This window comes from Pelophylax lessonae (assembly GCF_965119305.1).
Source record: "Pelophylax lessonae genome assembly, chromosome: 5".
NCBI lineage: Eukaryota > Metazoa > Chordata > Amphibia > Anura > Ranidae > Pelophylax > Pelophylax lessonae.
Window position 1 is genome coordinate 117,862,286 of NC_138772.1, and position 24,261 is coordinate 117,886,546.

Sequence of the window (24,261 nt, forward strand, 5' to 3'; positions counted from 1 at the left end):
GCAAATAAAAAAATTAATATAGCCTTTACAATTACATATTGTAATTGAGTGTTATAAAAAATTACCTTTTGTTTTCAATCTGCAGCACTGTAAATTTCTGTAAAATTCAATGCAATATGGCAACTTGGAGTAGTTCTGTACACAGATGATGTACAGAATGCCTCCAGAAATGTAATTTCCTGCTTGTGTGATTGGCTTACTGATTTTCCCAGAAGTCTGCAATAAGATACGAGTACGATTACGAGTACGATATTGAGCATCCCCTGCAATAAACATGTCATTTTTGGGGAAATACTCCCAAAGGGAAATCACTTCTAAGGGTGGCAGACCCTGTCACTTTCCTCATTAGAGCCCTATTATGTGCAGCAGCAGCTGATTGATAATTATTTAATCACTCCCATTAGATTCACTTTCCACATGAAAACAGGGGAACAAACAGCTATTTCTTCTGAATAGCAAAAGGTAGGAATCTGCAACAAAGTTTGTTAATATCCCTGCAATGTACATAGATTACCTAGAGTGGAATGTTTTTTTTTCTCAACAAAAGTCGAGTTACGTTTTAAGGTTCCCTTGGTGACACGTGGTCACATTACGTGATTCCATATCATTCCTGTGAAAAACTGATCCTTTTTTTTTACACAATGGTGTAGGTGAGCCCAAACCATCAAGACGGTGTCTCAGCAGTTTCAACAGTTTTCTGGTGCTTAAACTGCGATAAGCAGACAACGCAATAAAACAACTAAATGATCACTTATAGCTCTGATCATTAGTGAATAATTACACACTACTGTGTATGGCTTTGTCTGCCTGTACCTTTCAGAACACCTACAGCTTGGTATATCTTTTAGACCCTTCTAAGGTGTTCCTGCAAATCTTTAAATCACTGACATCATCATCATCATCATCCAGGGTGTCTGACAATGACTCAGCCTCAGTCTTCATTTCCAAACACTCATGAGCTAAGTGTCCTTTACTGTTCTTCTGTACCTGGTATGTCTCCCTCCTTTGGTTTCAGCAGAGTAATAGTTGACTCAAACTCATAGAATGGTAGAGCCCTTGCAATACCCTAAAAATAGCTATGTAGGTTCATCGTCCCAACATAGCTCTGTGCCCTGATAAAAACAGCTGCCACTTGCTAGACACACAGAAACAGAGTTGCGGGTCCTGACAAGGACACAGGGAGCTGATCAACCTACTTAGGGACTTTCTTTTCACCACACTCTGGACCTTGGATCTTTGTGTAAGTCATCCCCATTAACAATATTTTAATCTTAAGGAATAAGGATGCTTAATAGCAGAATGCATGTTTATAACTGTTATCCGTATGGTGAATTTTAGTACATTTTGTTACAATTGGTATTCAATGTTTGAGTAAATGGAGCTGAGAATATTAACACTGTGCTGCAAATGCGGGTCATTAGTCATTTTTAATGTTCCTTTAGGCTATTGCTACTCTGAGTTGTGTACTGTGGTATTTGCCAATGAGACATTTTGTTTGCTTGTTTGCCATTTCTGTTGCTTGATTTTAGTTGTACCTCTAGAGAGAATTTGTAACGTATACTTTAATTACTACATTACTCCTATTTGACTTAAGGTTTTTTATGATTCAAGAGAACTTTGTGTGAGAGAGATATAGAGAAAACAAAAAAAAAGGGATAGAGAAGGGCTTGGTGTGTCGATATTTGCAATATGACAGATTTAAGTACTGCTTCAAAAAAACAAGACATGTCTGTGCCCACTGGAGACATGATAAGTAATTACCATTATCAGTAATACCTGTTATCTCAGCCTTTCTCAACCAGTGTGCCCAGGCACCCTGGGGTGCCTTGAGGTTTCTTCAGGGGTGCCTTGGCAAAATGCCTAAAAATTGCCCAAAAATTGTATACAAACCAGCGTGTGGCTGAAGCCTGCCTTTTAGCTACACAAAGCCACAGGTTTTCATTGTGGACCATTGCAACCTACTAGCTGCTGGCATCGTAACAACCAATGACATCATAAGCTGATAAGGAGGATGTCAGTCATCTGCATAGCAAGCTTCCTTGTTTGAGCCTCCCCTGTCCCTCTCCATCAGCTTTGGGGGTCACGTTAGCTGAGTGATCAATAAAAACTGAGGCAGAAAAGAAACATTGGAATACTAGTCTGTACCAGTGTGCAAAAGTGTATTTGCATTAGAAGAATACATCACCTATAATGTTGGCCATCCTACTTGGACTTGTGGATGTTGCTGCATTGTGTAAAACTATTAGAATAGTTTTTACATTTTAGAGTGGGGAGCCTCGAGACTGCCCATAATTTTAAAACGGTGCCTCTGGATTGTCTATCAATTTTAAAGGGTGCCCCTTGACTGAAAAAAGGTTGAGAAACACTGTGTTATCTCATAATGGATTTTAGTGAACCTAATGGAAATGTTTTGATCACCATAGAACAATTAATTCACACTGTGTCTGCCACATCTGTGCAATGTCTGAGTCAAAGTTAAAGATGTTGACTAGTCATGTTGGTATGCATTTTGAAGAACGACAACCAGATATCTTATGGACCCTTGTTCTAAATTAAATATATCTTGTTAAGGCCACACAAAAAGATGGTGCCAGTTTTCTCATTGTGTACAGGAAGTCAGCTGTATCAAGAAAATAATCTCTTCGTAGCATCACATCCTTATGTCATATGATAGCTCTATTTTCAGTTCTGATATGTTTTTAAAAATCAAAGTATATGTAAAGCCAACACATTGTTTTTAGTTTTGAATTGTTTTTATTTTCTGCTTGTGTCCAGCCGGGGAGATTTTTCTTTATTTCCTGTCCCGAGATAAAGCAGGAATTTAGAAGAGATAACAGGAAGTTAGAAGAGATCTCTCCAAAGCAGGGGAATATCAGCTTTTAAAATAGTGGTCATCAGAAGAGGTTTCCTCATTGGAAGATTTTGCCTCCTCCCCTGTTCCTGTGACAACTCTAATGTTTGGTATTTCCCATTGCTTTTTGTACCAGAGACCAGAGACAGTGGTGACAAGGACCAATAGTGTGAGTGAATCTACCCAGCAGGGACACAGCCAATAATACAAATCTGACAGGGGTTCCAAGCCTTTCCCAGTCTATCCAAAATGTGAAAAAATTGTCTTAACATACACTAAAGTAAACTTTTCATTAGAGAAATACAGAAGCTGCCATTTATGTATATGTTAGATTTTGAATATTCTGCTGACCCACTTAGTTACTTTTTCTAAGCCAAGAAAAAGTATTCACTTAAGAAAAGTATTTAGTTCTGGGTCAGTGACTTAATATTCAAACAAGAAGGTTAGCATGATAGCCTTGTATTTAGCAGATGGGGAATTTAGTGATGGAAGACTTGGGGCTTCTATTATGACCTGTTCCCTTTTTTATGTTTTTCAATTTTAAATATAATATGCACCCATCAGGATCTCTGTTTCTTAAGAAGTTGTACCCCAAAAGCAATAGGGAGACCCATATCCAATTGCTACTTTTGATTTCATTAACTGATTGAACTCATTGTACCAATTTGAAATAAAGCTTCAGCCCAGGCAAAGTAAGAGGTCTGAAGCCCATAAATAAGTCCCTGATACACTATATTACCAAAATTATTGGGACACCTGCCTTTACATGCACATGAACTTTAATGGCATCCCAGTCTTAATGCGTAGGGTTCGATATTGAGGTGGCCCACCCTTTGGTTGGGCCAACTCAATTATAATAAGAGCTTAAACTCTTCTGGGAAGGCTGTCCACAAGGTTTAGTAGTGTGTCTATGGGAATGTTTGACTATTCTTCCAGGAATGCATTTGTGAGGTCAGGCACTGATGTGGACGGGAAGGCCTGGCTTGCAGTCTCCACTCTAATTTAGCCCAAAGGTGTTCTATCGGGTTGAGGTCAGGACTCTGTGCAGGCCAGTCAAGTTCCTCCACCACAAAATCACTCATCCATGTCTTTCTGGACCTTGCTTTGTGAACTGGTCCAAATCATTTTGGGGAGGGGGATTATGGTGTGGAGTTGTTTTTCAGGAGTTGGGCTTGGCCCCATAGTTCCAGTGAAGGTAACTCTTAGGGCATCAGCATACCAAGACATTTTGGGCAAATTCATGCTCCCAACTTTGTGGGAACAGTTTGAGGATGGCCCCATCCTGTTCCAACATGACTGCACACCAGTGCACAAACACGGTCCATAAAGACATGGTGGATGAGCGAGTTTGGGTGGTAGAACTTGACTGGCCTTCACAGAGTCCTGACCTCAACCCGATAGAACACCTTTGGTATGAATTAGAGTGGATAGTGCAAGCCAGGCCTTCTCATCCACATCAGTACCTGACCTCACAAATGCTCTTCAGGAAGAATGATCAAACATTCCCGTAGATACACTCCTAAACCTTGTGGACAGCCTTCCCAGAAGAGGTGAAGCAGTTATAGCTGCAAAGGGTGGGCCAACTCAATATTGGACCCTACTGACTAAGATTGGGATGCTAATAAATTTCATGTGTGTGTAATAACCAATACTTTTTATAATATAGTGTAAATTGTAACTGCTCATCCTAAAACTGCTAAAATTGTATCTTTTAGATTATTTTTTTACTTTATAACCTAAACTATGCAAAAATCTATTTTTGTAAATATTGAAATCCTTCTTCCTGTTTTAGGTCCCCCCATCCTCATCTATTATATTTTAGGACAGCAGTTTTTTCTTTTGCACCAGTATCTGAAGTGGTCATGGGTGTGGTATATAGAGCCCTGGAGCCAGCCAATAATATTCTGTTTAAAATGCCTGGGATGCTTCTGTAAAGAAGACGAGACTAGCTCAGGACAGCTGCCTAGTGGTGGAGGAGGCCACATCCTGGAGCCTGAGGACAGCTGCAGAGGACCTCAGTGCAGTGTGGCTCTTAGAATACCCTAGCCACATTCCTATGTTAGACATAATTTTGCAAAGACTAAAATATATCATAGTGTGATTTATTTTGCTGCAATCAGTCTTTCACAGCAGTTGTCTCTAGAAGAGGTGTGACATATTTCTATTTATTTTCTTATAATTCTGTCAGCCTAACAAGAATCTGTGCTGTAAGGACTCTGGAATTATAAAATAAATAAATATATATATATATATATATATATATATATATATACTTACTTGTAGAAAATGTTTATTTAGCAATATGGTACAAGCATCTAAACCTTTGTGTACAGTACAGCCTTTAAAGGATCCATCATAACGTTAGACACTTTTATAAGAAGCTTCAGATGCCATTCTCTGGCCATTCTAGGCTGCATAATTTCCCAAAGCCAGTGGTGTCACCTGCAGTTAAGGTGAACATGTTTAGCTGCACTGTGAACAATCTACCAACAGGCAAACCCCAGTGCTATCATAGTGCAAGCAGATCCCACTCCTTCCACACAGTGTGAATTACACTCTTAAGTGGGGTATACACTATAAGAGAATCTGGTGAACGATCGTCTGATTTTCCTCGTTGTTTCACAGCAAATTGGAACCGATGAAAGAAAATTTGTACAATAATTCTCGTACGACAAAGGCTTTTTTTTTGTTTATTTTTTCTGATCATGCACAGTCTTTGGTTTAAGATTTTTCTTTGAAGCTTGTCTCTTCGGAAATTTTCGTTCAGGTCGGAATCTGCTGTAGAAAGTTGTGTACACACTATACGAAAATCGTACGAAAGTTCTTTGGACAAAAATTCTTGCTCAATTTTCTTATAGTGTGTACTATCCTTTACTTCCAAAAACTCGTTCTGCATTACAAGAAAAAGGGAGCAAGTCATTCCTGTGTAATCAGCCCTTTCATGCTTTCATCATTTACCTATTCAGTATAGAGTGAGAAATGAGAAATGAAGAGAAGAGTATGACCTGGTGGCTTTTTGCTTTATTGTATCACCCAGGTTTGAAGTTAACCTAGGCACTTTATTTTAGGATTAATAAAAGACAAAGTGACAGGTTCTCTTAACAAGAAACAGCATCTCAAATCCCACTCGCTGATACCTTCTCTACACTGCCCCACTCCTCAATTGCCTGTTGGAGCCTGGGGTAACCATTACTTCCAGGTACGGCTTTCTCCCCCTTGCTCCTAGAATACAGTACTGAGACACAAGCTTCCAATCCTTAGGCCCAAAACTGTCACATGGGAAAGTCATTAACCCTGTGCAAGCTTTGATTGACATGGGGCTTATAACTTAGCAATTCTACAGGCAAATAGAATGGCAGGAGCCCACAGGGAAGGTATCAGTGGGTGTGGGACAAAGGGGAGTACAGAACCCTAAATGGGAAAAGTGACAGATTCCCTTTAACAATGCATGCAGGACCAGAGAGATGCTGGTATTATGGAGGAGACTACTTGCAAGTGACTACAGATTTGCTTAGTTTATGGTATGGGAGCCACAGAATAGAAGTTTTTATCTTTTGTGGATGGTATTATAGATATTGGTTGGCTCTAAAAATTGTGCTACATCCATAAATATAAACACCAATCTTAGTAACTGTGAAGAATAGCTGTACTTTTGAGGTACTACATACTGACAAGTATTTGTTTAAAATTAAAATAATTTTATTTATATAAATTACTACTTAAAAACATCACATATTGGTAAAAAGGAACAATGTAATTAAATCTTAGCAAGCTATTGCTCTATACAAGGCAACTCAAGGATAATGCCCGATACATGGATTATCCAGTTACTTTTTGACTGTTTTCAGTAGGCAACCTTGGACTCAATATGTTTCCTGGCCTGTAAAATTTGCTTTATCAGGAGTGTAAAATACTATTGAAGTTATTAAAAGAGTAATAAATGGACATTCACAAAGTACATATCAAATTAATATATTCAAAACTAATAAGCAAAATACCTCCTGTCCTCCTAGGTAGATGGAGGATTGATCTCAAACTTCAACATGTGCAGGGGTTAGAAGGAGGACCCAATAGTTTTTCTCAGAAACAGGTCCATCTCCAAACTCATGGCTGACGCACTTTGCATATGGTAGTTGAAAAGAAACCATAATAGAATCTAAACATGTATAAGGATAATCATTGCATAAAGTATGTCACCTATTTTGTATCCTATATAGATATAGGACCTGGAAGTGGTGGGAATTTTAACTAAAAAAGGTACTTATGCCAAAAATAAATAAAAGACAATTTCCAAATATTTAAGGCAGAGTCAATAACTACTAAAGCCTCGTACACACGATCAGATTATCGAAAGATCTGTTGTCCATTTTTTGTTGCGTGCTAGTCTCATATGGAAAGTGAAGAGGTTACTTTCATAGGAAAATTCCTGTACGACAGAATTCAACTTCAGAAGTAATGCCATGTGTTGAATTGTTTTGTATGTGTTCTTTCGTTTCTGAGCATGCCTAGTCTTGCTCTTACGTTTTTTTCGGACGAAAACTGTACTGTCGGACGTTGTGTTGACGTATGATAAAAATTTTATAGCCTGCACATCCAGTTTTTGCGGTCCGAAAATCCGTAATCGGCTGTCGAAAGCACTATACTAAAGCCTCATACACACGCACCGATTGTTGGCTGTGAATTTTCGGCCAACGTCCGATCGGCCGATTGTCGGCTTGCTAGTATAATGCTTCCGACAACCGGCTGCGACTTTTCGGCCGAACAAAATCTGGTGTGCATGCTATAAAGTTTTTGTTGGCCGTCAACAGAACGGCCGATTGTTCGTCAGTCAGTACAGATTTCGGCAGACAAAAATGTGATGAGCAAGACTGGGCATGCTCAGAGAAGAAAAATACACGGAAAGTAAACCAGAACATGACATCACTTCTGAAGTTGGTTTCTGTCGGCCAACAAAAGTCCAGTGCAAGTCTAGAGCACATTTCAACCAACACAACAACACTGGACAAAAGACGGCCGATCGGTCAGCCAACAATCGGTGCGTGTGTACGAGGCTTTACAATCCGAAAATCGGCAGATCGTTCATCGGACGAAATTTTACTTCCGATTTTCGTATCGTGTGTACGGGCCTTAATAGATTGTAAGCTCTAACGAGCAGGGCCCTCTAGTTCCTCCTGTTTTGAACTGTATTGTAACTGTATTGTCTTCCTTCATATTGTAATGCGCTGCGCAAACTGTTGGCGCTATATAAATCCTGTATAATAATAATAATAATAGGGAAGCCCAGATTTAAGAAAATAAATATAGAAAATTCAAGTCGTTTATAGAAGTAGTTTAGGTATATATATTAGGTATATTTAGTAGTTTATACCTTATAGAGTTTTATTGCAGAGTTTTGGCTGGAGGTGGGCTTTAAAAATGTTATTTTGAAGAGCTTTCAGCATAGAAATAGATACACCACAAACAGAGAAAACATTTGAAAGGAATTATTTTTATAAGATCTAACTAACTGTTTTAGAAATACTGTTGCATTTATTCTATATTAGTTTAGAATGAGTAAACTATTCTGGCATCTGTAACACAATGCCATGCTTTACAGCCATCCATACAATAGAATGTGTATCCATGAATTGGCAGGGCCATGAATGGCTGACAAATATAAAGTCTCCCAGATTAGACTGACACACTGGTTTCTTATCCCGCTATTATGGGTGCCTAGCCATCTATGAGAATTCCACAAGACAGGCCACAGCAGAGGCGCCAGAGATTACTGAGGCCTTTGTCAAAGCACATATTCCATTCAGTGCAAGGGAGTTGTGTCCAGGCTGCCTCTTCATTTATCACTGACTGCCAGGCACATTACACCCAGGGCAAATATTGTGACAAGTTTACACGTTGGCTGCAACACTTGTTGAGTGATAAATTCTACAGTTTGCAACTTGAGATTCTCCTTCTAATTTTGTTTAGTTCAGATTCATGAAATAAAAGTGCAGATCAAAAGACATCTAGACTAAAGAAGGCTGTTATGGGTATACTTCTGTGGGTGGCAGAGGCACTTAATATATGCTTAAAATCCTAGGAATAAATGTCACTCTAATCTCCAGCTCTCATAAAAAATATATGGTATATAAAAAAAATAATAATTTGAATACAACTAAAATACAACTATACATTAGCACACAGTGCGTCATCCGTAAAAGTTTAAAGATATCTGGACAGCTATTAAATATACTTGACCACCACCAATATTATATACATTACACGCACATGGACTTGGATGGCATCCCATTCTCAGGTTGTAGGGTTCAATATTGAGTTGGTCCACCCTTTGCAGCTGTAACAGCTTCAACTCTTCTGGGAAGGCTGTCCACAAGGTTTAGGAGTGTGTCTATGGCAGGGGTGGGGAACCTATGGCCGGGGGGCCGTATGCGGCCCTCAATGTCATTTGGTCTGGCCCCCCATGCAGCTGAGTCTGTGTCTCTCAGCTGATCTGTCAGAATGGAGCCAGTGCTTCCTGTATAGTTTTTACTCCGTTCTGATAGTCTGAGTGAGTCACAGGCGGAGTGATATCAAATGCACTCCGCCTGTGACCAATACATCAAACATCGCCTCTTCCTCGAGTGCGGCGCTGCTGCTAGCCAGCATTTCCCGCCAGCAGCACACACAGCAGTACCAGCCAGAGCCAGCAGTACCCACCAGCAGTACCAGCCAGCTTTACCCACCAGCAGTACCAGCCAGCAGTTCTTTTCAAAACTTACCACCGCAAAGAGTCGACTGCGCTCCAGACTGACCGACGCAAACCTGGAAAACCAGTTGCGAGTAGCAACATCAATACCAGCTAACATCACACACCTCACCAAAGAGAAGCAGTTGCAGACATCACATTAGGGGTGAGTTAATTAAATGTTTGACCAAATATAACAGGCACATTTTTAAGTTGATAATTTTGTACGGCCCCCGAATGATTTTATAAATACCCAAATGGCCCTTGGCAGAAAAAAGGTTCCCCACCCCTGGTCTATGGGAATGTTTGAATAGAAAAATAATAATACTGTGCTAATGAAAAAATTTGATGAAAATCAAAAAGCTGCTAGCACCACAATCAACTAAAAATTGTGTACACACATAAAATATAAAAGTGCAGCGCTGATAAAATATATATATATATATATATATATATATATATATATATATAGTGATCATATATACACACTCGTGGAGAATCAAAAATAATAAAGTTCATGTTAAAAAGTCCACTGAATAACAACAAAAAAGTCCAAATAATGTCCACATTCCAGAAAGGTGTTTAAGGGACAGTGCTTTGAAACTTGTATGGAGACAGAGATGTCCAGATACCAGTGGTCACCAATGTGACAAGCCCACCACCACGGATAAAGGTATTGCGCTTACCAGAAGCTGTGGACCCAGGTACCATACAGTAAATGGGTCATACATGCAAGGATAATTAGCAACAGCTTAGAGACCCCAATTGCTCAGGAATCTTCAATATGGATATCCACAATGTATCACCACCAAAGCATTAAGTAATGCTTTGTGAGGTTTGTCTATTTGGGCAAAGAAAAGACACAAGTTCTTTGCCCAGTACTTTTTCATCCAGTGTACAAACACTGCACAGATGGAGCGATCAGCCTAAACCTGGAGATACGGTTCATCTAAGGCGAGGTCCATACCCATCAGAACTGTGGTGATACATTGTGGATATCCATATTCATATTGAAGATTCCTGAGCAATACCTTTATTCGTGGTGGGCTTGTCACATTGGTGACTACTGATATCTGGACATCTCTGTCTTCATACACGTTTCAAAGCACTGTCACTTAAGCACCTTTCTGGAATGTGGACCTTATTTGAACTTTTTTTTTTTTTTTCAGCGCTGCCCTTTTATATTTTATATGGGAATGTTTGACCAGAAGCGCATTTGTGAGGTTAAGCACTGATCTGGACGTGAAGGCCTGGTTTGCAGTCTCTGCTCTAATTCATCCCAAAGGTGTTCTATTGGGTTGAGGTCAACACTTTATAAGCAGTTACAGCAAACAGTCTGTTTCCTTTTGGGACAATTTTATTTAAATGAATAAATAAAAGCAGGTAGTTGTAAGCACCCCTGTCAGTGGTAAATGGTTTGTCTCATCCCTGTAACTTATATTTCTGCAAGACATCTTGTTCTTTTGAAAAACAACAGACTTATTGACTGGATCATCAGGTGAAATTAAAAGAAAGAAAATGAATGCATCCATCACATCTAAGAATTGGTAGACTGCAATATAATAAAGTTTAGCTTTTGGGTTTACTACTACTTTAAGTAATCAAAAACCAAGCAGAGATCTCAGCTCTGGGGTTCACAATGGATAAAACTGGGAAGGTAGTTGAATTCTCTGGTATCTTCCTTAAAAAACTGAAATGTACTATTTAATTGGATTACATTTCATTTATACAAAAGCCATAATTTGCAAAACATCAACTTACAAAACATGTTCAATGCAAACATGTACAAATGATAGACAGACAGACAGACAGATAGACAGACAGACAGACAGACAGACAGACAGACAGACAGACAGACAGACAGACAGACAGACAGACAGACAGACAGACAGACAGACAGACAGACAGACAGACAGATAGATAGATAGATAGATAGATAGATAGATAGATAGATAGATAGATAGATAGATAGATAGATAGATAGACCCCAGTTCTGGCTATTCATTTTGATTTTATTTATTTATTTATTTTTTTATTGGGTAGAAATATATGTAAGACAAATTATTTAAAAAAAAGCTGATACAGGGGGTGATTTACTAAAACTGAAGTGTGCAAAAGCTGATGCAGCTGTGCTTGTAACCAATCAGCTTCTAACGTCAACTTGTTAAATTAAGCTTTGAAACAAAAAAAAACAAGAAGCTGATTGGCTCCCATGCATAGCTGTAGTAGATGTTGCACTCTCCAGTTTTAGTAAATCACCCCCTGCATCAGCTTTTTTTTTTTTTTTTTTTTAATAATTTGTCCTACATTTATTTCTACCCAAAACAAAAAATAAATAAAAATAAAATCAAAATGAATAGCCAGAACTGGGGTTGGGTCTATTGTGCTCTCTAACAGAAAACATTGGACTGACATGAGCAGTATGATGTCTGGGCAGCCATGAGTAATACCAACAACATGAAGCTGGCAGGGCTGCATTGTGTCCAGTCTCTGGGATGGGGATTACAGGAGGTGACTGCAGATGACTAGTTCTGGGTGCCCAGTCTGGATGGGCTATGCTGAGTTTGCAGTTTTGTATTATAGACACAGGCAGGGCACCACTGTTGGTGTTCCTGCTCACTCTACAAAAACACAGGACCATGATGGATGCAAACAGGTGGGTTTTTATGTTCCACGCCACTACTTAACCCTTGTGTGCTGCACAGAACAACACAGCTATTCTTTTTTTATTATTAACCTCTCACTGTGTCATGATTCCCTTATTGCATAGAAACAATAAGTGTCAATTTGAGACATTTTTGTTTAAAGTATATATTATGTCATCTCGCCTGCTGCAGTACTACTACTCCCACTATGATCAGCTCTGCCTGCTAGGCTTGGTCTAATTACAATGCTGCAAGTTGTCTGCTTCTAATTATTATATAGCTTTTATAATCAGATTTATTTTAATAACAGAAAGTATTTTACTAATTTTGGTATTGCCTTTACTTTTCAATACATTATGATGTTATGAGTTTTTTTTTTTAATTTTTGAAATTTTGTTTGCATCCATTGTATGCGATGGTTTGCAGGACCATTTTACAATTTAGATGTCTATAAAATAATTGAAAGAATAATAATAATTTTAATAAAATGATTAAAAGAAAAAACAAACATAAACATGAATACTACCATTATAATAGTTTCAGCAAACAAATATTGTCTAGTTAAAGACTTAATTGGTATTAGAGTTTTCTGTAATTAATTTAATCAATAAGTATTGTTTTTTCTAATGTCAGCCTAAATTAGAATAATTTACTTTATATCATAGCTCCAAAAACTGATTTCGATAAAATACAGAACAAACTGTGGGTTTAACATATTGTTTACCGGATGGATGGTTGAGTACTTTCAAAGGTGGACATTTTAGAGGGTTTGGAGTACGTATTTAATGACACAACTAAGAAATGGTAACATTATTTTGGCAATTTGATGTAGTTCTACTGGGAGGTCTTACAATATAAAAACATATCCAAAACATATCATATCACATAGCAAACAGTGCTTGTTGGAACTTGTAGTTCTGAATCCTCTTGTACTGACAGGCACTTGTAGCAGTGCTTTTACATTGCCACACAGACTCATATGTGTGTGTTGACAAATTAAAGTATTAAAAAGCATTGCAAGCGGTGCCCTAGTGCAACAACAAGAGATGCCGTACAGTGCCAAAAATATGAACAGCTTTGGCTCTGGCAAGGAAAGGCATTATATAAAATGTGGAAGTTGCACATTCTCTCTTAGTATTATAGATGTATCAGGACTCTCTTTGTATTATAGATGTATAAGGCCTCTCTATCTATATAGTCATGTCTGGCAGAATGATAAGGTCACACAATGCAGCAGTCTATTTTTGGAGTTCTATATTTCACAGAAGCAATGAAGGAACAGGTGTTACCACCAGTGCCAACCGGCTGAGCACAGTTTTGAGGTAAATCTGTTGTTTCTCCAGTCAGGAGCTTCCTGTGGGATCCAGGCCAAGGAAACACATAGTTGGAATGTTTTAAGGACACATGATGATTATTTTGGCAGTCTTATCTTGTGACTAGCGATAAGAAACCAGTCTAAATTTGATTCACCACTTGAGAGATTTATGTACGACACGCTGAATGATTTAAAATAAACAGACTGGACAATGAGGAAACACAGATGGAAATTGTCGCTGGCTTAACACATCAATTAGTGCCCTAAAACTCTGTTTTAAAAAAATCTACTCAAGCATGTGTCCTTAACTCAAAAAAAGTACTTTCTATTGCTCTCAGCCTCCTCCAAATCTTTGATATCCTTCTTGCTGCTGTGATCTGACTTCCTTTTAGAAGGTGACTACATTCGTTCTTCATGTAGGAACGTAGTCACCCTCTCTTGCTCGCTCCCAAGGTGGACTATGGGATTTGTAGTGTACATAGAGTAGTGCACATGACCTCAACTAACATGCACTGCTCATTCCAAACCAACAGAAGTGAGGGGAGGAACAGAGGTTCAGGAGGTCACAGAGAACATACAAGGAGGGGAAAAACATTGTAAGAAACACTTTAATCAAAAATAGACCACAGGGAGACTTTTTTAAACAGAATTTTCCAAAAAAAAAAAATAGACCACAGGGCCATCAAATTTCCACTGCATTGTACAGATCTGTTTGGCTCCGTTTGGAGCTTTTCCACTGCATGGTACCGCATGGTACGTGTTGGAACGGTTCGGTACGGTTTGGTACAGCGACGCTTTTCCACTACATGGTACGGCGTCAGTACGGCTTGCTTAAACAGTACCACCTCGGTTGGGGTTCCAAGCAGGCCGTACCGATACCATATCCCGCAATCCTTTGCATGCAGCATTGATTGTTTGTCACTACTAGCCACTGATTGGTCAGAGAATCATTGTAATCCCACCCACTTACTACTAAGTACTACAACAGTGGAAAAGCAAACCGAGCCCAGTAGAGCCAAGCAGTGCCGAGTGGAGTCGAGCCGGTACTTGCAGTGGAGAAGTGCCAAAAGAGTAAGTCCACCCTAACACTAAAATTGCTACATCTACAGGCATCCACAATCTAAGACTAACCTATCTAGCCCTGTAAAGAAGAAATCGCTATACATACCTTTTTTAAAGCAGAATTGATCCGGTCTCCAGCAGCAAAAGCTCTGCAGAGGACACAGCCAACAACGGCTATGAAATGCCTGGGAAGTGACGTCACCCATAGAGTTACTATGGGGCTTCCGTTGTCAGCTGCCTCCTCGGCACCCACCTCCACAGCGAAGCCACCACTGACAGTTGCCGCTGATTTCTTCTTTACAGGGCTAAATAGGTAAAGCTGCATACACACTATACAACTTACTTTAGATTTACCAAAACCATATAATATAAGGTCAGACCTATACACATTCAATTTTTATGCAATCATGCAGGCCCTTGCACTACATAGTTGAAGGTAAATCTAAAGGAAATCAATCAACAAAATTTTTATAGTGTGTATCCAGATTTAGTCTTAGATCTTGGATGCCTGTAGATGTAGCAATTTTAGTGTTAGGGGGAACGACCCCTTTAAGTAGTAAATGTATATGGATGATTTCTGGAAAATAAGGTTATTGTTTAGTGTCACTTTAATGACTAAAATGTGAACTTGCATAGGCCCCATCATTCTATCAGAGCAAAGGCAGCAATTCACAGGCACACATGATTGTTGAATTTGGATGATGCTGATTTTAAAGTGTATCTAATGTTAAAACGTTTTATTTTTCATTGTGGATAGAGTAGGAAATAGAATCCTGGCCAGTTTTTTATATCTTTGTTCCTCTGGAGATATTTCCCTTTACTTCCTGTTCTGCAGACACAACCAGAAGAGAGAGAAAAGATAGAAAATTTCTCCAATGGGAGAGAAATCCCATTTCAGATATTAGCAGAGCAAGTGTCCCTTTTGGAAGACTTACCCTCTATTCCTGCTTTAGTGATAGTGGTCACAAAGACAAGCAAAGAATAGTATTGTCCCTAGCAGAGACAGAAACAGCCATTGCAACATGACAGGGGTTCAAACCCCTCACCACTTCATCCAAAACTAGAAAAAACATGTTTTGGCTGAAGATATGCTTTTAGAACAATTATATGTGTTCAGAAGTCAATCTTAAAGTGATACTAAAGTCTAAAAATAACAAACATGTTATATTTACCTGCTCTGTGCAGTGGTTTTGCACAGAGCAGCCCAGACCCTCCTCTTTTCAGGTCCCTCGCTTGCGCTCCTGGCCCCACCCTCCTACCCAGTGCCCCCAGAGCAAACAGGTTTGCTATTGGGGCACCCGAGCCGCTGCTCTGTGTGTCCACCCCCCCCCCTCTCTCTCCTCATTGGCTCACTGACTTTGATTGACATCAATAGATCGAGATGGGGCTCAGGTAAGTATTAGGGGGGCTTAGGGGGGCTGGTGCACACAGATTTTTTATCTTAATGCATACTGTAGAATGCATTAGGATAAAAAAAAAAAAAACATTCTGCCTTTAGAACCACTTTAATAATTCAGCTTTCCAACTTCTGAGCTTTCAGCTTTTCTGGCGAATGTTTTCCCATTTACATACAAACTTATTAAAATAAATAAGCCCACAATGTTAAAATGATAAGTTGATTGTAAATGGCAATGGTTTGAAGGCTCAGTTAACCTCTGCAGCATTGCCACTGCATTGTGCATGCTCCATGTCTGTATAAGAAAAACAATGTCTACAGCTAAGGCTGGTTTCACACTGCTGCACTGCAGTGTGGCCACAGCAGGGGTGTACCCTCGGTTTTCATACAGTTAACCTTTAGTTTCCCATATACTTTCTATTAGGTTGCACAATTTTGGTGCATTTTCTAAAAGTGCTGCATCTTTGGTGCGCTTTCAGAAAACGCACAAAAAATGTGCACCCTAATAGAAAGTAAATAGGAAGCCACGGATTAACCACATAAAAACCAAGGGTACAAGGGAAACTGGCTTTATGGTGCCCCATGATTCTCCAAGATGCTTATGTCACGGGCATCACTGCTTCATGGGGCCACACAAAGCCCTCATTTGACAGAGCCTCCTTCATGAGCCTCACTGTAATTTATTTTATTACCGGCATTATTATTTATTATAATTATTTTATGGGATCATTTTTCCTTTACAAGGGTAAAGAAAGCTGTAGAAAATGGTAGCTTTTTTAATAGGCATCCTCTGGGTTTACTTGAAAGGATCAGTCTATCCCAAATATTTTGGTTATTTGTTGAGTTTGGGGGACTGAGTACACTCCAGCAGCGAGAGTTCCCTACCATAATTTGTGACCCTGTTCCTGCCCCTTTAGAAGAGTTCTGTGTTTCTGCCCACCGTTGTATAATCTTCCTGTCACAATCTGCATTATATAAAATGAATGGAAAAACCAACAGGGAAAATGAGAAACCCCATGTTGGCCACAGCCAACATGAAGTCCCAGAAACTCAAGCACAAAAATCTCCCCAGCAGCCCCCCAATACCTTGAAGCCATAAGAAACTGCTTGGTGTTGGAAATAGAGTAAGGAAATGATAAAATCATATAATTTCCTTACTCCGTTTTCCTTCACATCCTGTTCCGTAGACACAACAGGAAGTGAGAGGAAATCCCTCTGATATACCTGCTCTGGCAACAACTCAAAGTTTCGGATTTGGGCTAAATCTCCTCAGTGGGGACACAGACAGCAATAAAAACCTGGTGGATGTTTTAACCTCAATACAAAACAAAAAAGGTTTTAGTTTTACACACACCTCAACTCTTCTGTATCAGCTGAAATCTAAAATTTCTGTTATGGGTGGACCAACCTTATCGGAAGCTAAAGCTCGCCATACACACTTTTTTTTTTTTTCTCGTTCAGCCAGTGGGCTGAACAAAAAAATTGAAGATTCCCCCATCCACACAAACAACATAGATGGAGGAATCCTCCCTGCCAGGACATTGTATTTTGACAGTGGCACCCCCTACTGTCAGAATACACTAATCAGTGGCTGCAGCTAGAAATATGCACCAATGGAATTAGTGCCAGACCAAAGAATAAAAGAGTTCAAATTAATTTATTGGTTTGAACTAAAAAACAGCCAACACATTTCAGGGATGATAAAACTTCCCCTTCATCAGGGCTTCTGTTAAAATAACAGTACTCTGTATTACTCCATCGACTGTAGACCTTTTTCGGTTCTACTTACCTCAGATAGGATAGTATGTCATTTATTTTCTATAAATGTTGATTACTATCTCCTGCTGTTTCTTCTTAGGCCCTGTTCACACAGGGGCGATCCGACTTCGGGGGGCGACCTCGGAGTGGCCACCACGGACTTCATAACATTGAAGTCTATGGCGGTCGCCTCCGAGTCGCCCCAAAGAAGCTCCGGACCCTTTTTCTAAGTCGGAGCGACTTGTGTCGCTCCTATTAGAACGGGTCCGCAGCTTCCCTATGGAAGGCGACCTACGGCGACCTGTGAGGCGACCAGGTCGCCTCACAGGTCGCCTTAGTGTGAACGGGGACTTACAGTGTCCATATTGATATTGTTGTGTACATATGTCTTGAATGATTAAGCACCCATGTATAACTGTATATTTTTTACTGTTCTATGCAATCAATAATGCGTTAAAAAAAAAAAAAAAAAAAACCATGAATGGACTCAAGTTAGCACATTTGTCAAGGCCACCGGTTTGTGGCCAGTAACTCTCCTGTTTCAGCAATTAGTTTACGTGCATTGGCTGTTCCAAAATTGAAGCTGAAGTGGTACCTATTAAAATTATGCCTCCTACACACGCAACGATTATCGGCCGACCGATCGGCCGACTTTTGTCCAGTGTTGTTGTGTTGGTTGAAATGTGCTCTAGACTGCACACGAATTTTCTCGGCCAACAAAAATCTACTTCAGAAGTGATGTCATGTGATGGTTTACTTTCAGTGTGTTTTTTCATCTCTGAGCATGCCCAGTCTTGCTCATCAGATTTTTGTCTGCCGAAATCTGTACTGACTGACAAAAAATCGGTCGTTGTGGTGACGGCCAACAAAAATGTTATAGCCTGCACACCAGATTTTATTCGGCCGAAAAGTCGGAGTCGGTTGTCGAAAGCATCATACTAACAAGCTGAAAATCGGCCAATCTGACGTTGGCCGAAAATTGACGGCCAACTATCAATGCGTGTGTACGAGGCATTAGATACTAGCTCCCCAAAACAAACTCCAAAAGTGCAAGGAGAGGGGCTAAGGAGGTGTTAAAGCAGGACCTACTATTTAGGATTAGGTAAAGCTTTAAGTTTGCATTTACTGTCTTCCTGCTCCGAGAGAAAAGAAGGGAGAGGCTGCTTTCATTTTGGGTGACTGAGAGACTGGTGGAGAAAAATTTTGAGTGTGAGTGAAATATAATGAAATATCCGGTACAAGTTTATATTATTACAATGCTATACTATATACATTTGTGTGTAAATATGTATGTTTATGCATTAAGAGATATAATATAAATCATATAAATCAAATAAATATCAACTTGAGGAACCTGCAGGACCTACAAAAGGAGGTTGTTTATAATACCTACCCCACAACCCGTTCCTCCAATCTTCACTCTGTTGTAGGCTGTTGTACAGGCTCTTCACATTAAACACACTCTGGGGTGCATTGGAAGCTGGGTCCCCCACTGCATTCTGTGGTCCTTCCCAGCGACCTTTATGTCACTACAAGACACAGTACTGATGTAGGTGATGCTCCTGAAAATGTAGAATGCAAAGATTCTTTGGGGGGTCCCTCTTAAAGAATAAATACAGAAGCAGCAGGACAAGAGTATAAATTCAGTTATTTTGCAATTTGTGCTTTATGACCTGTTAGCTTTATTAAAAACTCGGAAGTGTAAAAACACTTCAATAAGTAGGCCTCAATGTGTACACCTAAGAAAAGTTAGTCACTTTCTAGATGTGCTGCATTTGGCAGTCCTTGAGTGGACCAGAGCACAGCAGGTGGAATAAAGCACATCAAATAGGACAAACTATACATGGGAGGGATGAAAGGACAGTGAAGATAGCTGAACACGCTTGTCCTAGATTTCTTTCTCCGTATCTATCAATAATCACAGTCTCCCTGTCTGTATCAGAGCTGACATATTAAATACTGCACTCTATTCATCCCACTGTGCTCTGATCCGCTTATGGACTTCCAAGTGCGATGCAACTGACAGAACACATAAGCACCTATCGTGTATGAACAGCTTAGCTATGTAGCAGTGCAATACTTACTGAAGATTGTCTTGTAAAGAGCCACAGTTTCTAAACTGTTCTTACAGGGAATCTTAATGTCACTCTTGCAGATGAGAAAATACGTGACATTCCAGAAAAACAGCATCACAGAAGCTTTCAGCAAAGAAAAGCAGCTCTATCCCCTCTGTGAGGGAGCTATCACAATTTTTTATTTTCATTACCAAATTTATTAAGAGGACTGTCATCATACTTTAAAGACACCTGCTGGGCAATCAAAAATCAGTGAGTATTTTACAAATTTTGACTTATTTTGGAAGGCAGTAAAAAGAGCAGTAAGGATGCCCAAAGAGCTGAAAATAATAGATTCCAGACCATCAGATTTCTGCCTTTAGGCCAGTTAAGAAATATTTTTTTCCTATGATAATATAATAAAGTATAGCTGCACCCTTTTAATACCCAGTTTTGTTACTCTTTGCATTTATTTTTTTAATAAATCCTTTTTTTTTTTTTTAAATCATTTTATACGTTTTGCTGTTTTCCAGTTACTATCTGATGTGTTTGTGATATGAAGTTTATCTCATTGATTTAAATAAACTTGTTTCTCTTGGGCATTTCTATTGAATATTTACCTGCTCATTTTATTGGCATTCCAAAGAGACATTCAGATGAATGGATACGCTTAAAGCGGAGTTCCGGCCTCAAATACCTTTTTTAACTAGAAATATCCCTATAATACTAATACATCGCCCTTTACAGAACCACTATTCTCATACTTACAAGGTGTACAGTATTGGATTTTAGTCAAAATCTTACTTTTAAAAATCGCTGTCTGGGCATGGCCATCTTAGACGTGGGTATCTGAAGCCGCAGTGTAATCTGCTGTGTCCTTCCTCCTGATTCAAGGGAGAGTTCTGGGAGTTTTTCCTGATTTCAGCCTCCTGGGAGTTATGACAAACAGCTCCCAGGATGCAATGCAAAGGCGGAAGTGACGTCGGTGGCCGTGGTCACAGAGGGGGGAGAAGGAGGAAGTACAATCAAAAATGCCCTAAAAATAAGGTAAGGGACCCCCCAAAAAAAATTGAAAATGCCCAATTGTTGATCAGCATAGCGAGCACTCCAGGAATCACTAAAGTTGCAAAATAGGCCGTAACTCCACTTTAACTGCTTTAATATCAATGCAAAATCAGGAATATTCCTTTTTTTTAAAGTTTACATTGAAAATTGTGGGCATGTCACTGATGGATGTAAATGTACCAAACACAAAAAGATAGATTTACTAAAGTGTGCAATGTAGTGAAGATAATATGTGTTCACTTAAAATAATACAGTTATATTTTCTTAAATTCCCATGCACGTGATTAGGTGTTTGGATTGGAAGAAAACACATTATACTTTACTTTACGTTTTGTAAATCATACCCCTGGCTTTTATTACAATATTCTCTCCAGTTGGTTTGTGAGGTAATTATGGTCTTACAACAGTTGTTCAAGGCTGCTGATTGCCATTCACACATACAAAAGACATGCCTTCTAGTAGCTGTTTGACTAAACATATTCAGTATTTTTTATGTTCTGATTTAGTCATTATTATTTTTTTTTCCAGATCCAGAAGACAACAACCAAACATTCAGAATAGACACTTCTTGAGCTTTAAAGGTATGATAAACATATTTCTATCGGAACTAATAAATGACTATGCTTTATGAAAAGTGTGCTTTAGAAAAAAAATGTTGTGACCCATATCAATCAAGAACTTCAAAATCCAATTTCTGAATCCACGTTTGAAAATGAAGCAAAATGTCTTGTTCTGATACAAGAAATTTATAAGTTGGCACTTTTAGTTACTTTTCAAATAGCAGCCCTAAAAAGGTATGTATTGCAACATATTTTGGTCCAGATAACTTTATATTTTAACCACTTTAACCCCGCCCGCCGCAGTTTTACTGCGGCAGGCAGGCACTCCTGGGCAACGTCGCTCACTCAGAAGGCTGTAGGGGGCGAGCGCGCCAATGGCGGCACGCATCCACCCCGGTCATTAGCCGGGAGTTAGTGCGTGTGACCGGCGGCTCCGATGGCTACCGGACACTCGCGATCTCCCGCAGCTGAGGGAGAAAGACAGACAGCTGATGTAAACACAACCGTCTGTCAATCTCCCTGAAGTGATCACAGAGGCTATGTGATCCTGCTATATAGGATTGCATGTCACTGTGATTACTTCACAAGCCACGCCCCTCCACAGTTAGAATCACACCCCTAGGGACACACTTAACCCACTGATCACCAGTAATGTTAACCCCTTCCCTGCCAGTGTCTTTTTTACAGTAACAGTGCATATTTATAGCACTGATTACTGTAGTAATGTCACTGTTACCCAAAAAAGTGTCAAAAATGTCAGTTAGGGGTCCGATCTGTCCTCCGCAATGTCGCAGATCGCCGCCATTACTAGTTAAAAAAAACAATAAAAATGACATAAATCTTTCCCGCAGTTCGTAAACGCAATAACTTTTGCGCAAACCAATCAAAATACACTTATTGTGATTTTATTTTTACCAAAAATATGTAGCAGAAAACAAATTGGCATAAAATGTTAAAAAAATTTGATTTTTACATTTTTTTTGAGAATTTCATATAAAAAATGTGAAAAATATTATTTTTCAAAATTGTTTTTGTTTATAGCGCAAAAAATAAAAATTGCACAGGTGATCAAATACCACCAAAAGAAACTCTATTTGTGGGGAAAAAAAGGATGTCAATTTCGTTTGGGTACAGTGTCGCAGGACCGCGCAATTGTCCGTTAAAGTCATGCAATGCCAAATCGCGAAATAGGGCCTGGTCATTGAGCAGCCAAATCCTCCAGGGCTAAAGTGGTTAAAGTGAACTAATGCTTCTAAGTGACTTATAACAACAAAATAACCTGCTGACAAGCTTAAAGGGAATGTGATTTCCCTTTAAGAAATCACATTCTATGCATTAAGATAAAAAAGCCTTCTGTGTGCAGCAGCTCCCCTCAGCCCCCTAATACTTACCTGAGCCCATCTCTAGCCAGTGATGTTGCAGGGTTTTCTCAGCTGCCAGGGGCTCCCCTCCTTATTAGCTCAGACATCAGCGTGGCATGATTAACTCCCACTGCTGTCAATCAAAGTCAGTCAGCCAATCAGGAGAGAGAGGGGGTGGGGCCGGGTCGCAGCTCCATGTCTGAATGGACACAGGAAGCTGTGACTCTGCTCAGGTGCCTCCAAGCTGCTTGCTGTGGGGGCACTCAACAGGAGGGAGGGGCCAGGAGCACAGAAGAGGGACCAGAGAAGAGGGGGATCTGGGCTGCCCTGTGCAAAACCTCTGCACAGAACAGGTAAGTATGTTTGGTATTTAAAAAAAAAAAAAAAACAGAGACTTTATAATCACTTTAAACTGTAGGCTCCTGTAGGAAGCAGTTTTCACTTCATCTGCTCTGCCGAAAAGCCATACTTTTGCTATCACGCAAAGCTAATGCACTGCTGCCCCCTCCCACCTTCCACATATTTCTATTAATCAGTGTGGAAACCTATCATAGTGATGGGCTAGTGTTTTGTTAAAATGACAGTCACTTTAAGTTACTCAAAAATAAAAGATGCCAATCTTGCCAGAATAAATCTCATGTGCATGGGCTAGACACCACCTTTTAAGGCAGCAATTGATCAGGCAGGTTAACACAAAAAAGATAACAGTTGTTGGCAATGCCTCGATGTTTCTCCTCGCTACGTAGACATCAATGTAAATTCTTATGAAGTGGTTAGACAACACATGTCGGATTACACTATGGAATCTGTATGTCTTCTCATTTAATTCCTATAATTTATCAGAGTTGGTCCTACCTCCTCCCAAAATGTATTTGAAAGCAACAGCATTGCCCTTGTGTACTGAATGTGTTCTTTCATTTAAGGAGACACTGTAATTAAATACATGTGCCACAATATTGACTAAAAATACCCTGGGGCAACCCCTACAAAACCCCCAGTAGGAAGAGTAATGGTCTATCTCGGTACCCAACTATTGAATTTATATATATATATATATATATATATATATATATATATATATATATATATATATATATATATATTTTTTTTTTTTTTTTATACATATTTGTTAAAAAGACATAGAAGTACAATTGTGATAAAACAGCAATTTATGATAACCTCAACAGCCAGTAGATTATACAAACATGTCTAGATGGTCACATAGCATCCTCAGACGGGTGCTGGAAGCATATAATTCACGATGCACTGTATATGCTCTACATGTTTTGTGGCAAAGGCCACTTCTTTAAGAGGTGTTATATATAGTATCATAAGCAAACATTTCATAATACCATTGTATCACTAAGTTGTAGTGAGGGAAAAAGAGTCACTGGTTGCTTACTCAAGAGAGACCAGATCCCAGATGGCAATCATGTGCCAAAATAATTCTTTGCCTCTACTTATAAATGTTAT

The 24,261-nt window shown here is 39.3% G+C and overlaps 1 protein-coding gene across 2 annotated transcripts in view; it reads left to right on the forward strand.

Moving 5' to 3' along the window:
- Positions 1-1,132: 1,132 nt before the first annotated feature.
- XIRP1 (xin actin binding repeat containing 1) overlaps positions 1,133-24,261 on the forward strand; it is a 31,035-nt gene continuing 7,906 nt past the window's right edge. The window contains exons 1-2 of one of the 2 annotated variants that reach the window (XM_082258370.1): positions 1,133-1,240; positions 21,396-21,448. The gene's annotated coding sequence lies outside the window, so the exon portion shown is untranslated. Of the gene's footprint in view, positions 1,241-20,058; positions 20,076-21,395; positions 21,449-24,261 lie in introns of those variants that run through there. The other variant, XM_082258371.1, reaches the window with a different exon arrangement.